At 35.0% G+C, this 18,144-nt stretch overlaps 1 protein-coding gene across 2 annotated transcripts in view; it reads left to right on the top strand.

Annotated features, from left to right (window-relative positions):
• Nucleotides 1-6,925: 6,925 nt before the first annotated feature.
• The window catches only part of LOC117320372, a 129,063-nt gene continuing 117,844 nt past the window's right edge, over nucleotides 6,926-18,144 (top strand). Inside the window, exon 1 of one of the 2 annotated variants that reach the window (XM_033874979.1) lies at nucleotides 6,926-7,358. The gene's annotated coding sequence lies outside the window, so the exon portion shown is untranslated. The remainder of the gene's footprint in view (nucleotides 7,359-18,144) is intronic. The other variant, XM_033874977.1, reaches the window with a different exon arrangement.

The raw sequence follows: 18,144 nt of genomic DNA on the forward strand, positions 1-18,144 counted from the left end.
AGTTAATTGTATTTCGAATGGTAGATTTTCTAATTTTCTAAGTAGGAAACCAAATAAAAATAGGAAAAAGGAAGTTTCACGGGCATTAAAGTATGATATTTTTATCGATTACGAGTCAGGCGGGTGTCACCTTTCTAAGGTTTACGATGATATGGTAACTTGTGATGCTGGTTGTAATAGCTAGGTGGTTTCACAATAGATGTGTAATTGATAAGTCAGATTTCAATTTTTCAAGAGATACTTTCGTTTGGCATTGTAATAAGTGTTCGTAGATCATGGTAATAGTGTTTAATAATCAACTGGTAAGTTCAACTACAGAACTATAGGCTGTTACGACATACATAACTAATTATAATATTAAGCAATTAAGATTAAATGTAATTAATAGAATTTAATAGGTAGGTAGGTAGTTAACAGTAAATAAATAAGTAGTTAACTGTAAATAAATGGGAAAACAATCTGCGTACATAAATGCTCAGATGGTAAACATGGTATAAAATGTAAATGTTTGTAATATTTAAATAACTAATAAATTATATGGACTCATTGTATATCCACGTCCCCGTCGTTGAGTCTGGAAACATTTCATATGGCCAAGAGTTCTACATAATACACAAATTAAAGCTCGGGCTCGGGTGAGTTGTCTGCCCTTAGCACGGGCTCGGTGTAAACACGGCGAGCCAGCTGGCTAGTACAGTGATCTGAGGCTTGGTTACTAAAAAGTCCAAATTTCCAATGAAATAAACCGAGATTTATGTTGAAGTTGATATTTTTAAAACAAGTTATATATACTGGTTACATGAATGTAAGAATATCAAAAAAATAACGCATGTATTTCAAATAATTTGCAAAAAACGTGAATAGTCACGCTTGATTGCGGGATACAAGAAATGACCAAGTGAAAAATGAAAATCGGCGATTTCAAGAGCAATATTTATCTATATGAAATGTTGCTGGCACGGTTAAGTGACAAACATAAACACAAACAAATGTAGAGAAAATGGGTTCAATCAGTCCATCCGTTAAGGAGAAAAACGAAAATATCCAAAGCTCGGACTCGGGTCAAAAGCTCGGGCTCGGCTGGGGATACAAGAAATGACCCCCATCTCATCAGTCTGTCGAACTTACGGGTACTTGTAGCGCTGTTCGCAATTAAGTGAAGTCATTTCTCGTTTATCGATTACTTTTGCCTGAAATAACGGACTACTTTATAATTCAGACAATTTCAGTGTTTTGGTGATGTTGACTTGACATAATATGACCACAGGGACATGTCTAGTCTATATTAAAATACCAGAAATACCTAGACTATATATAAAGACAAAATCTGCACATAAGAGAGTTACTAAATAAGGAGGGTAAACCATTTTTTAAAACATTCCAGACTACTGTTTGTATAATTATGACTCAAATATGTTATTTTCATTTGTTACTTTAAACTTTTTCAATATTAATATATATTCTATCTTTTTTTTTCTTATTCACAATTTTTCAAAAGTTTACTTTATTAAAACCAACATCTCGGTTTTAATGCTACTAACTTGCATAAAACTATTACTTGCATTTATACGATTAAGGTTACATGATTATCGATTTATCATTGAAATTTTAAGGTAATTACGCCATTCATATCTTATATGGCAGTAATTCAAAAGCTCAAGATACGCGGCGGCTTCCTCGTATGTCACACCTTCAAATAGTAAATGTTTGTTATATCGATAGATAACTCATATATTTTCTATTTGTTAATTTTTTTTTTACCAGTACACGAAATTACTGCATTTTCAACTTCAAAAAAAGCGAGGTTGCCGTGAAGAAGTTTGTGTTATTCCGACTACCATTGGTGAGGTGATGTTAGTGATATTATAGCCAAAAATTCTATATATTGTCAGTCCTGAAATACACGATTTAAATTCTGTTGTACGTTTTTTTTCAAAACTTTCCTTTTTGCCGTGGTAAATCATTTAAGAAGGAAACACATGTAAAAGACTTCGGTGTATGGCTCACTCCAAATTTAAACTTTTCATTACATGTTTAATAAGTGGTTGGTAAGGCCATGCCAATGCTTGAATTTACAAACTTGTCTGTTTTCCGTTCTCGTTATATAAAAGGCCTACTTTGGTGGAAAGAATTCCTGGTATTATACAATGGGGTGTCGATGATGAGTTTAGAGGAATGGTCTATGCCAGACGGTGAGTGTGTATCAGATGATTGCTTGACAGGCTATGGTGGGTTTTTCAATTATTAATTAATTATTAATGGGTGGCGTCTACATTTTCAACATATATTTAAAAACCATGACGATGAGGAATTTGATTGTCATTTTCGAGATGAGATGGAAAAAAGAATCAAAATGTTAAAATCTAGTATACATTCTGATGAAAATTTGTTTTTACGTGATAATTTTACTTTCAGTGAAATAAATTTAATTTGTAAAAACCTTAAATCAGGTAAAGCAGGTGGTCACGAAGGTCTTGTCTACGAACATATTAAATATGCAGGTCATTCTGTAATTAACCATATACAAAACTTATTTAATCTTGTTGTAAAACATGAATATATCCCGAAAAGTTGGAAACATGGTATTATAGTAACGATGTATAAAGGCCATAGGAAGCCAAAAGATGACCCTAATAGTTATAGGGGAATAACCCTTTTGCCGGTATTTTTCAAAATGTTTGAAGTGGCTATTGCGAAAAGAATTAGCCATGTAATAGAATCTGATGTGTTCCCAAATAAACAGCAGTCGGCATACCAGAAGAATTTATGTAGCCTTTGTACAGCTTTTAATTTACAGGAATGTATTTATTATAATATGGAAAATGGTTCAGATGTATATGTATCGTTTTTAGACAGCTCAAAGGCGTTTGATACCGTTTGGCACGACGGTCTACTTGCAAAATTATATGACATTGGCCTTACCGGTAAAGTGTGGAATATTTTAAAGTTTATGTACACGGATATAAACAGTTCCGTATTTTTTAATGGTTTAATCTCCGCTCCAGTAAAGATGGAGCGCGGGATCTTACAAGGAGGGGCTCTCTCAGCCAAAATGTACTTAATTTTATTAATGACCTATTAGATGAAGTAGAAAGATGTGGTAGGGGCGCTATGATTATCGATAAAACTGTAAATATTCCAACCCAAGCAGACGATATATGTTTAGTAAGCACAAATATTACAAGTTTAAATAAAATGTTAACTATTTGTGAATCATACAGTCGCAAATGGCGATTTTTGTATTCAGCCTCAAAAAGTAAAGTTGTTGTATTTTCAAATAAAAGAACCATAACCATTAACTGTACTTTACGCCTCTATGATAACATATTGCAATGCAGTTGTTTCGGAGATTACTCATGTAGGCATCTTATTAAATGATAAACACAATTCCATTGAAAGAACAAAACAAGCATGCACTAAATTAAAAAGTGGCACTATGGCCCTTTTACGTTCTGGGGCACATCAATGCGCATTAAACCCTTTAACTATTGCTAAAATTTTAAAAATTAAAGTATACCCATCTGCACTCTACGGATGTGAACTGTGGGTACTTTCAAATACTGAATTATTGATGTTAGAAAGAGCTCAACACTTTATTGTAAAGTCAATTCAAGGTTTTGGAAAAAGAACAAGAACTGATATGTGTACTTCCTTGATTGGATGGCTCTCTATAGAAGCGTACATTGATATTAAAAAACTTTTGTATTTAGGTAGGATCTGCAGAATGAATAGAAATAACTTAATCTGCAGAGTATTCATTTCGAGATTTTTTATGTACATAGTGAACAACTGTAGTCAAAAAGGTTTTATACCCGATATCGTTAGAATACTTAAGAAGTATAACTTATATGAATATATTGTACTTTTTCTTGATGATGGTAGCTTTCCAAACAAAATACACTGGAAGTTATTGATTTATAAATCTGTATCTAATTATGAAACTAATGCTTGGTTGCATAGAATGTCTAATGACGCAGACTTCACACGATTTTTATTGCTGCATGACGATCTTAAACCTCATTATTTATGGCAATTAGCTTTGCGTCATCCAAATTTTCTTTATAATATTGGATACATAATGAAATTGATTGTAACTGTTCGGGTAAGTAATGTTCAGCTTTTATGTCACCACTGTGGCCTTTTCTACACAGATTTTGTAACTCATGTTATTTTGCAGTGTTCTGTAACGGATAATATCCGTGATAATCTATGGTGTATTATAGCATCCATTTCAAGTATAGAACTAAGTACATATCTGCATTCACTACCTGATTATTCATTAATACATATTTTACTAGGTGGTCCAATGAACCATCAGGTGAATGAATCTGATCATGAAGAATTTAGATTAGAGTCCATATATGCCATAAAACGAATGTTTGATCTGTACACATAATTAATTCATGTAGTATCATATATATATATATATATTTATGTACATGGAATATAAGACATATATATTACTCAACTTATATCTACGATAATTAACTACATGTATATGTATATAAGATTATATTGTGAACTCGCATGCACTTTTTTTGCTTGATATCACTATGTAAATAGTCACGTATTATCTACATTACATTGATTGTATTTGTATTATCATGCTCTTCTTTGTGGAGGAAATAAAGATGATAATATACTTAGCAACACAAATGACGAAGGAAGATAACTTTTTGACCCGTGCCCTGACCGGGCCTCGAACTCACGATCTACGGCACCCAATCGTCTAGCCAGAAATACCCGCAGCTTATAGCGCCGCGCCACATCGGCGTTCTTAAAAAAAAGAACGTTTCAATGGCGCAGTGATGGTCGGCCCGATACCCTGACATGATCATTGTGAAAGTCATCTATTTATTTATTTCCAATTCAACAGATCCGGGGGCCCGCTTACAGAATTGATAACAAATACAACATAAGTATAAAATATCACAGTTCGTTATGAATGTAACACAGACATATATGTACAAAAGTATTGACTAGTGGAAAAAAAAATGTTGTAATCGAACTTTGAACCCAGTGAGAGACAAATAAAACATATCACAGTCTGTAACAAGATCAAAAGTAATAAAATTACATTGAATCCTGTTTAAAACACTATACTTTCTAATATTTAGGCGACTTTTCTGACAGTAAAACTGAATAAAACGGGATGATCGTAGATTACGACCGGGTACTAAAAGACACATTTACTCAACTAAATAAGGACAGTCAAATACACTATTTACACATTTGAAAAGAAAAACTGTCAAAATATACTCGCCTTTGTTCGAGGCTTGGAAGTTGATATGAGATGATATGAATACCTGGATCGCAATGTATTTACATACATGGATACGAATTGTACATATTTTATATATATTTCTCTCGGTACAACTACGACAGGAAAATCAAATCATATATTGGCACTATGACTGATCCACAATGGCCTGAGCGGTGGGATCAAAAAGTGTTAAATTGACAAAACTTCTAAACTTTCAGATATGAAGAAATCAACATTCTTCAAGGATGAAAGAGACTTAAGGTACTTTAAAAAAAATAGTTTTTTTAACCACAGGGTGTCCTGTTACCCCTAGGGATGGGTTAGAAATAATTATTTGATTCATATACAGAAATCACACTTTTTTGCCTTATTGAATTTGTACGATTTATTTATTAAATAAAAGCGAGTTTACAACTATCACTATTTAAGAGCAGCGGCGTCAATATTTGCGTTATGTGTGTAGAGTCCACTTTTGACAGTGTTATTGAATTGTATACTGTCAGATTGAATTGAAACTGGTGAGGGTACTGATACAATCATACTGTTGTACATGCACCTATACTGTACATGCACCTATACATTATTAAGAGGAAATTTTTTCCAGGTTCATCTATTTTTGGGTAAAAATGCTAACAGTGAATTTTGTGAAGTTATGTGAAGATTCACTTTAAACTGTGTTATATAAGCAATATTAATTGAATTGAAACTTTGTGACTGACTCTATTACACTGAACTTGCAACCATAATTCGGAATAAAGTTTTTACAGATTCACCTAATTTGGCCTGAAAACTGAATTTTGAGAATTTTCATTTACGTTCAATTTTCACCCTATCCTTTTGAATTGAATCTTGGTAAGGTTACTGTTACTATCATGCCGAACACTGGGTTACTGATATTATTTAACTATTGAAAAAAAAATCCATAAATTGAAGGATGTTATTGACAAGAGGGGAGGACGAGACATATAATTCTGCATAATTCTTGTTATATAAGGCATTTTGAAAAAACTTATCATGACCTTGTGATTTCAGGTTCCCCCCACGAGGGGGTTAATTTCTTAAATCGTACTATAAGTACACTGTATAACATATTAGAGTATATATGGATTTATGTGGGTTTTATGGGATAACCTTTAGCAAATTTCATAAATCTGATAATATAATGATAATTTGTTTTTTTACATATATTACATTAACCAGAGACATATATACAAATCTATATATGTCTCTGCATTAACATATATACGTCTGCAAGTCACTAGTACGCCCCTATTTAGAAACAAATATCACTACATGGTCTCCCATGTTAAAGAAAGACAAAATGTCACTAGAAAACATCCAGAGAAGGGCCACTAAATTAGTTCCATCACTAAAAGATCTATCATATCCAGAACGCCTGCGTCATCTGGGACTTCCATCACTTGAATATAGGAGATTAAGAGTAGACATGGTTCAAACCTATAAATTGATTAGCAATTTGGACATATCTAACCAACAAGTAATACCTACACTTGATAACCTTAATACTAGAGGGAATTCCAAAAAACTTAAAAAGATTAGGTACAACACTAATATTAGGGGACAAGCTTTTAAAAATAGGATTGTAAATACATGGAATCGACTTCCCACATCAGTAGTAGATTTCCCGTCCCTTAATACTTTTAAATCTAGGCTCAATAAGCATTGGGTCAATCATCCAGTAAAGTTTTTACCTTCTTGCTACTAATGTATATATATAAAAGTTGTATACGTGTCCTCTGCGCAACCTGCAAATGAGTGTACAACCATGAAGATGCGTCGACAGAAGCCACAAGCTTACAAGGACGTCGAATACTATGAACTATGAACTAAGTATTCTTCCAAAGCTTTGCCTTACCACAAGTACACGACTTATTGTCCCCTACACAGGCCAAACTAACCGATAAACAAAACGTGACTTCACTTAACTGCGAATAGTTTGTACTTTGTACCCAAACCATATTACAGTCGGGTTCTTCGAGAGGCCAGACGGACGCTAGATCCACTCCGAGAGAGAGAAACGAAAGTTTGTATAACTTAACTCGGAGACCAAGTTTTGGATCTAATACAACACCAGGTAATTAACAATGTCTTCAGTCTCGTTGTTACAATGATAACTTTATCGCCATTATAAACGTCTGTCGTCGTGTTTTAATATTTCCGGAGGCGGATCATGCTGGGTTACACTTCCTTGTTCTGTTGAGAGATTCGAGTGTTTTATATTTGGTCCTGCTTTACAGAATTTTTCCCTAAAACAGTCAAATGGCATGTTTGTTTCAAAATCAGGCGGTAATAAAGGCATTCGTGTGATTTGAAAGAAGTATTGAGAAATTAAATAAGCCTGATTTGTGCGGAAGTAAAAAAGTTGGAAATTCCAATGATCATATTGAGTCACCTCACGTTTACACATGCGCAAACTTACTATTGGTTACTAGATATAAATACTGGAACGCCCCTATAAGTTTGCTTAGGGTGCAAGTAAGTCAAACACCAAGTCACAAGTTCACACCACTGACCAGGTAATTATACTCCAACAATGTTAGAGGTTTTACACGGCGAGATACTTTTGACAAAAAGAGCCCGACCAGCGGCCTCTTTATGTTATAGGAGTACAGGTAATTATAGCTGATGTCACCAGTCTTGTTATTAAAATGCTTCTGTATACTGTATCGGCAATTCATAATATCTCATTGTGTTATATTGCTGACGTGGCGGTCATGTTATCACTTCCCTGTTCAGGCTGTGGAGTGTCGGGAGTTTCAAGTGGTCTTGGTTATGACTAACCTGGCCACACTGTCAGAACATGTTGAAATCTCATTCTATAAATCCGCTGATTCATCTGTTTATGGTACATGATAACAATAAGGTGTTGCCACTTTTCTATCTCCCAAGTTCCAATGAGAATTTGAGAGAACATGGTAATTTAGATATGAGCAGACGACAGTTACACTGTTGCCTAAAAGGTTTGTTTCTTTTGTTTTCTTTTTTCTTTTCGTCCCAATATAATTATAACAAACTATCCTCACTGAAAGAAAAGTAATACTAGCAATGTGTTACGGTGATTAATTATAGGGGGGGGGGGGGGGGGGGGGGGGTTGTTGTTGTTGTTAATTCCAGCTAATTTGTACGTGTATGCATGGTTACAGTATTTTTGCATCATTCACAAACCTCTTTATATTCATTTTTTAGAAAGTTCATTATCACTTTTAAGTTTTATTAACCAGTTCAAATAAACACAATTTCTGCTATTTCATCAGATAATGATTTATTACCTCACCAAAAAAAATGTAACCAGTACATATATTTCTTAAAACTCAACTAAACTCACTACCACATCACATCAGCTGTAGCTACTATTGTTCAAAACAGATTACAGTAAAACTCACTTGTGTCGAACACGGTTGAATCGAATACATCGGATGAGTTGAACGTTTTGTTCGGTCCCGATTTTTTCCCTTCTTTATCGTAGTAAATTAAGCACGGATGATTCAAACACTGTTGAATCGATTACTGCGGTTGTGTCGAATATATTTTGTGGTCCCTTCCTTCTAAATTATACCAAAAAAAAAATCACTGTAATTATAAGTTAACACAATACATTTGTACTAAGTTAACCCTTATTATCACTTAATGTTTTGTTTTGATGTAACATACATTTTATTGCGATTTGAGACCAATCGGAAAACAACATGGCCGACAGGCAGCCATCTTGGATTTTGACAATTGAAGATTGTTATCACTATTTCTGAGAAAGTGTTTAAGGGATCTTTCTCAAATTTCATATGAAGGTTCCCCTTGGTGCCTAGTTATGGATATTGCGTTTTGAGACCAATCCGAAAACAACATGGCCGACAGGCAGCCATCTTGGATTTTGACAATTGAAGTTTGTTATCACTATTTCTGAGAAAGTATTTAAGGGATCTTTCTCAAATTTCATAAGTAGGTTCCCCTTGGTCCCTTGTATTGCATTTTTGGACCAGTCTGTATTGAAAACAACCTGGCAAACAAACAGCCATTATCGCTAAATCTCAAATTTCTTATATAGCTAGGATTCCCTTGTTTGAAAAGTACTGGAGGGATGTCTCAATTTGCACAGATTAGTAAAATGAAGGGAAAAGTACAAAAAAGATCAATCTGACATGGAACCTATGAAGATCATTCAATGGTGGGCGCCAAGATCCCTCTGGGATCTCTTGTCTTCAAAATGTCATCTGCCCACAGGTAGCAATTGGTAAATTTTGAAATATCTTTGCTTTAATACCATACCAACATATTTCAACCTTTCACTTACATATACCAAAGAAAGCAATGTGCAAGAAACTAATTCTGACCAATTTATACTCAAGTTTTTTGAACTATTGTGTATTTATTGTGTTGCACAATGATAGGGAACCATATGTATTTTTTTTTCATACTTTTTGAATTTAAACTTTACTTGTATAAAAGTATTATAGAAAATTATTTGACAAATTCAAACTGACCATAATTTTAATGATAACTATTCTACAAAATAGTCTTCTTCATAATGTCATCTCCACACAGGTAAAATACTGTAACACAGGGACTAGTGAACATGTAAACAGTGTCTCCTTTTTTTAGGCCAACACCACCATATGCAAATATTTACATTGGAAAGGGTGTTCTGAATTGTCGGCCAAAGACCGCAGTTAATTTCATTCTATATTCTACTGAAAAAACAAATTCAGAATTTTGAAACCATACATAAAATTTGGTTTTAATTTCATATTGTAGAACTATTCTCTCAATATCAAATATTTTGATATTGGGATAACACCATTTTATTGAATTCTCACATCTTTTACAATTGCAACTGTGACAAATAAGAATTAAAAAGTTTTAAACAGTTATAGTGTAATTGCAAGCCTTAGACCACAAATAATTACCCTCTATGTTCTACTTAAAAAAAATCATTAAAATGTTTTTGAGACTTTGCTTAAAATATGGTTTTCATTTCATTTTTTAGAACTATTCTCTCAATTTCAAGCCATTTAGATATTAAGAAACAAATTTTCCACAATTTTCACTGTAATATGGTTTATTAATTATTTATAATTGAGGGAGTGCGGTGGCCGAGTTGTTAAGATATGTCATCATGACACTATCACTAGCCCTCCACCTCTGGGTTGCTAGTTCGAAACCTACGTAGGGAAGTTAACTGGTACTGATCATAGGCCGGTAATGTTTCTCCTTGTACTCCGGCTTTCCTCCACCTTTTTACCTGGCACGTCCTTAAATGACCTTGGTTGTTAATAGGAAGTTAAACCAAGTACACCAAGTTGATAAATATTATATTTATAGAAGAAGTATAGAAAAGTTTGAACAGTTGTCCTGCAGAAGAAAAGGGAAGCTGACAATCAGGCTGGTATGTGCTGTTGTAGTTGTGTCTTTGGGCAAAACCACTTTACCCTTATTGATCTGGATGATTTTTACCTCAAATGATGCATGACATTTTTAAAACTTAGAATACTGCAAGTACATTTGTTCCTGAGCTGAACTTAGTTTGGTTTGTCTGCTGGTTTTATCACCACACATATGGTTCAGTCATGCAAGATCATTTTGAGACTTGGTCTCCTTGTAGTAGTTGGTGACTACCTCATTGAACAACACACTAGAACCCTGATTTTGAAATCATATTTTGTTAATATGCATGACATTTTTTTAATCTTTGATTGCATATGTCACTATTTATGGTTAGAATACCGCGAGTACATCTGTTACTAAGCTGAACATAGGTAGGTTTGTTTGTTTTATCACAACGGTTCAGTCAGGATCATTTTGAGGCTGGGTCTCCTTGTAGTAGTTGGTGACTACCTCATTAACAACAGACAAAAGGCCCTGAACTTATGCTTGGATAGATGCCAATATTGATGTCTTATAATCAATTAAAGTGTCATATTCTAGAAAACTGTAGAATTTTGAGAATAATTAATATAAAGGAGGTACCAGTGATATATCACTGTATCGGAGGTATATATATTGGTATAAGAGGTGACTACCTCATTGAACAACACACCAGAGACCCTGGACTTATGCTTGGATAGATGCGAATTGATGTCTCATAATCAATTAAAGTGTGATATTCCAAAAAACTGTAGAATGTGTGAGAATTATTGCACTGGTAACCCCCATAACTTTCAATTTCCTCAGGCCAGTATGAATTTTTAAACTTAGATAAATGTCGCGTGTGTCAATTAAGTGCAAATGAGGAAATTCAGTGGAAGTGAGGAAAATCGGTGGAAGTGAAGGTACTAATGATAAATGAAGGGAATTTATTTATTTCTATCCGTCTTTCATGCTCAAATAGAGTTATCGCCCCTCACTACACTTCATTCTTTCTGTGACACTCCTTTAGGTGTCACCCCACTAGTAATTAAGAGTATACAAAATATGGGTTTTATTAGGTCACCTGAGACGAAGTCTCAAGTGACCTATTCTAATCGCCTTTTGTCCGTCGTCGTCCGTCGTGCGTCGTCCGTCGTGCGTCCGTAAACTTTTTACATTTTCGACTTCTTCTCCAAAACCACTTAACAAAATTCAATGAAATTTGGCAGAAAGTTTCTATGGCTGAAGGTCAACCAAAATTGTGAATTATATGGTCCCCACCCCCCAGGGGCCTGAGGGGTGGGGCCAAAAAGGGTCAAATTGACTAAAACTTCAAAAATCTTCTTCTCTACTCTCAGATATTATGGAGTCAAACACTCTTTATAGATGAAAGGGTCTTGTGGTGCTTTACCAAAATTGTGAATTGCATGACCCTGGGGTCTCACGTTTGCCCCTGGGGATGGGGTAAACTTTACTATAGTTTATATAGGGAAATCACATTTTTGACTATTATTTGTTGGATTTCTATTGGAATTCATTCTAACTTGGTTCAAATTATCAGCATTGGATTACAGTTTGATGTTATGTACATATTGGCCCTGGTTGACCCCCAGGGGCTGGTGGGCGGGGCCAAAAAGGGTCAAATTGACTGAAATTTCAAAAATCTTCTTCTCTACTCTCAGATATGTTAGAATCAAATACTCTTCATAGATGGAAGGCTCTTTAGGTGCTTTACCAAAATTGTGAATTTCATGACCCTGGGGTCTCACGTTTGCCCCTGGGGAGGGGGTAAACTTTACTATAGTTTATATAGGGAAATCACATTTTTGACTATTATTTGTTGGATTTGTATTGGAATTCATTCTAACTTGGTTCAAATTATCAGCATGGGATTACAGTTTGATGTTATGTACATGTTGGCCCTGGTTGACCCCCAGGGGCTGGTGGGCGGGGCCAAAAAGGGTCAAATTGACTGAGATTTCAAAAATCTTCTTATCTGCTATATGTTAGAATCAAATACTCTTCATAGACTGACCCCATTAGGACTGATGGGTGGGGCCAAAAAGGGTCAATTTAGTTGGCCGAAATATTTCAAATCTCAGGTGACCGTTAAGGCCCTTTGGGCCTCTTGTTTTACTGGTTGTAGATAACAGAGTTAAAACTTTCTGACGGTTACATACATGTACCTTATAATATTTAATTTTTTTTTTTGTCCTTCCATCATTGGTGTTGTAGATGGTAAAAGTCATAACTGTGGACTCATTCGTTGGCCAACCTTTTTATTATGGTTTACATACAAAGTTAACGTACAAACATAGTTTCAACACAGTAGTGTAATGACTTATCCTGGGCTTTCAGCCCAGGACATTGTCTTGGAGTGGCCCGTTGACCGCCTCCCGACTACTGCCCCGAACCACTTGATATGTGGTCCATAAATACAAAAGATACACATGTCCAGTAGTCCATGTGGCATGGTGATATAAACATTTACATAATAATTTTGACAAAAAACTAGTAAAACTTAAATCACTCCTGAGTAACTGGAAAAAGCGGATTCTTACACCTATTGGTAAAATACAAGTTATAAAGTCGTTATTGGTTTCACAACTCAACCACTTATTCATATCATTGCCAAACCCTGATATATCCTTCATTAAAAAATTAGATTCGGAACTTTATAATTTTCTTTGGAACAGTAAAGTTGACAAGGTAAGAAGAGATATTATTGTAAAAGAATATAATGAAGGAGGGCTTAGAATGGTGGATCTGACCATTATATCTGACTATTCATGTAGTCAATTATTCAATTTGTTAAATTTTTCATAATTGCTGTACTTTTTGGGGCATCTATTCATTGTTGCTCTTTGAGACTCACATTTAGTCGCCTCCCGCCATCATGCAACAACATGTTGGTCCGAATCGTCTGTTTCCCGTAGCGTCCTGTAGGGACACTTCGGCATTCGTATTTCTTATATTTTTAGTCTTGATATATATTTGTAGTAGTTTTTTCACACCACTCTCTATAGTTATATATAATGATCTTATTTTCTAAAGTTTTTCAGACTTTGTACACAATATTTAATCAATCACTGTAGAGACGATAATGCAACATTTTTTATATAAATGCAATGTTGTCCACTAGCAGTGTTAAGGGACGAATCGTCTTTGAACTCTTCAATATACTTTCACGTGCGGGGGAATTCAAAATATCTCTGCCGTTGGTCGCATAGCGTTCTAGTGTTTGAACATGATGCAGTCACGCTAGTATCCGCCTTCGGCGCACGTTTGCCGAAGGGTTCATTGTGGTTTCTCTAGTTACTAAAACATTATTCTTATTGTATTTTATTGTATTTCCAGTACTTCTTATATATATTATGTGATTGTATTTGTAATTTTTTGTGTTTTGATAAAGGGGCGGATTGCCTCGAAAATTTAACATGCCTCATTGTTCACACTGTTTGAATTACTTCTTTGCCCCATATATATATATATATACATATATATGTGTCAAGTAGTAATAACGACAGTACAGACAAGTAAATTGTCAAATTTTCGAGGCAATCTGCCCCTTTATCAAGACACAGGTCAATTACATACGATCACATATATAGACATAGAACATGGAACAGTTACACAAATATATATAACAGTGGCTAAATGTAAACAGGTGTAAACTAGACAAATTACGGTGATATAGGGACAATACGGGTACACAGACAGACAACAAAAATATTACGGTGATATAGGGACAATACGGGTACACAGACAGACAACAAAAATATTACGGTGATATAGGGACAATACGGGTACACAGACAGACAACAAAAATATTACGGTGATATAGGGACAATACAGGTACACAGACAGACAACAAAAATATTACGGTGATATAGGGACAATACAGGTACACAGACAGACAACAAAAATATTACGGTGATATAGGGACAATACAGGTACACAGACAGACAACAAAAATATTACGGTGATATAGGGACAATACGGGTACACAGACAGACAACAAAAATATTACGGTGATATAGGGACAATACGGGTACACAGACAGACAACAAAAATATTACGGTGATATAGGGACAATACAGGTACACAGACAGACAACAAAAATATTACGGTGATATAGGGACAATACGGGTACACAGATAGACAACAAAAATATTACGGTGATATAGGGACAATACAGGTACACAGACAGACAACAAAAATATTACGGTGATATTAGGACAATACGGGTACACAGACAAACGACAGAATATTACGGTGATATAGGGACAATACGGGTACACAGACAGACAACAAAAATATTACAGTGATATAGGGACAATACGGGTACACAGACAGACAACAAAAATATTACGGTGATATAGGGACAATACAGGTACACAGACAGACAACAAAAATATTACGGTGATATAGGGACAATACGGGTACACAGACAGACAACAAAAATATTACGGTGATATAGGGACAATACGGGTACACAGACAGACAACAAAAATATTACGGTGATATAGGGACAATACGGGTACACAGACAGACAACAAAAATATTACGGTGATATAGGGACAATACGGGTACACAGACAGACAACAAAAATATTACGGTGATATAGGGACAATACGGGCACACAGACAGACAACAAAAATATTACGGTGATATAGGGACAATACGGGTACACAGACAGACAACAAAAATATTACGGTGATATAGGGACAATACAGGTACACAGACAGACAACAAAAATATTACGGTGATATAGGGACAATACAGGTACACAGACAGACAACAAAAATATTACGGTGATATAGGGACAATACGGGTACACAGACAGACAACAAAATATTACGGTGATATAGGGACAATACGGGTACACAGACAGACAACAAAAATATTACGGTGATATAGGGACAATACAGGTACACAGACAGACAACAAAAATATTACGGTGATATAGGGACAATACGGGTACACAGACAGACAACAAAAATATTACGGTGATATTAGGACAATACGGGTACACAGACAGACGACAGAATATTACGGTGATATAGGGACAATACGGGTACACAGACAGACAACAAAATATTACGGTGATATAGGGACAATACGGGTACACAGACAGACAACAAAAATATTACGGTGATATAGGGACAATACAGGTACACAGACAGACAACAAAAATATTACGGTGATATAGGGACAATACGGGTACACAGACAGACAACAAAAATATTACGGTGATATAGGGACAATACGGGTACACAGACAGACAACAAAAATATTACAGTGATATAGGGACAATACAGGTACACAGACAGACAACAAAAATATTACGGTGATATAGGGACAATACGGGTACACAGACAGACAACAAAGATATTACGGTGATATAGGGACAATACAGGTACACAGACAGACAACAAAAATATTACGGTGATATAGGGACAATACGGGTACACAGACAGACAACAAAAATATTACGGTGATATAGGGACAATACAGGTACACAGACAGACAACAAAAATATTACGGTGATATAGGGACAATACGGGTACACAGACAGACAACAAAAATATTACGGTGATATAGGGACAATACGGGTACACAGACAGACAACAAAAATATTACGGTGATATAGGGACAATACAGGTACACAGACAGACAACAAAAATATTACAGTGATATAGGGACAATACGAGTACACAGACAGACAACAAAAATATTACGGTGATATAGGGACAATACGGGTACACAGACAGACAACAAAAATATTACGGTGATATAGGGACAATACGGGTACACAGACAGACAACAAAAATATTACGGTGATATAGGGACAATACGGGTACACAGACAGACAACAAAAATATTACGGTGATATAGGGACAATACGGGTACACAGACAGACAACAAAAATATTACGGTGATATAGGGACAATACGGGTACACAGACAGACAACAAAAATATTACGGTGATATAGGGACAATACGGGTACACAGACAGACAACAAAAATATTACGGTGATATAGGGACAATACAGGTACACAGACAGACAACAAAAATATTACGGTGATATAGGGACAATACAGGTACACAGACAGACAACAAAAATATTACGGTGATATAGGGACAATACGGGTACACAGACAGACGACAGAATATTACGGTGATATAGGGACAATACAGGTACACAGACAGACAACAAAATATTACGGTGATATAGGGACAATACGGGTACACAGACAGACAACAAAAATATTACGGTGATATTGGGACAATACGGGTACACAGACAGACAACAAAAATATTACGGTGATATTGGGACAATACGGGTACACAGACAGACAACAAAAATATTACGGTGATATAGGGACAATACGGGTACACAGACAGACAACAAAATATACTTAAATAAAAGTAACGGATTGGATAAACCGGATCACAATATAGGTAGCCTAGCTAGATTATGATGCGTATTACTTCGTGTGATAGATAGGGTCTAGTAAGTAATAACGACGGTATAAACCAATATAGGTACTGGATCCTAACAAACAAATGTTGGATGCGTATTACTAGAAATAGATATATGTCAAGTAGTAATAACGACAGTACAGACAAGTAAATTGTCAAATTTTCGAGGCAATCTGCCCCTTTATCAAGACACAGGTCAATTACATATGTTTGTCATGATCCAGTACCTATATTGGTTTATACGGTCGTTATTACTTACTAGACCCTATATATATATGATAATGATTATTTCTAAGGATGTGGTGGTGATGATGTTAATGAGTAATTGATGGGTGTGATGGGAATGAATAACAGATGGATGATGCTGAATCAATGACTGATAGTTGATTAATGAAAATGATGATGATAATGAGTGACTTATATTTATAAAGATGATGTTGATGATTTAATGAAGATGATGATGATGATGAATGGTGATTGATTTATGAAAATAATTTATTGATGATGATGATGATCATATGGTGATGATGATCATATGATGGATGAAGGTGAGAATTGGACATGATGATGATGATGATGATGATGATGATGATGATGATGATGATGGATGAAGGTGAGAATTGGACATGATGATGATGATGATGATGATGATGATGGATGAAGGTGAGAATTGGACATGATGATGATGATGATGATGAAGGTGAGAATTGGACATGATGATGATGATGATGATGATGATGAAGGTGAGAATTGAAGTTGATAAGAGTGAGAAAGATATTATTATAATGATACATGTATACATATTGAATATATCTGGAAAATAAAAAAGTTACAAAAAAAAAAAACATTTACATAATAAAGTTAGATAATACATAATAACGCCAGGTATTTAATCTTAAGCCCTGGTCAACAGACATGTGGTCAATATAGATTAGGTAACCTAGCTTACTACATGTCTGGTAAATGTTTGGCTGTCTGACTATACACATGTATAATTGACCAATATTTTTGTCTGAAACATGTTTCGGTACAT

This window comes from Pecten maximus, unplaced genomic scaffold (assembly GCF_902652985.1).
Source record: "Pecten maximus unplaced genomic scaffold, xPecMax1.1, whole genome shotgun sequence".
NCBI classification, from domain to species: domain Eukaryota; kingdom Metazoa; phylum Mollusca; class Bivalvia; order Pectinida; family Pectinidae; genus Pecten; species Pecten maximus.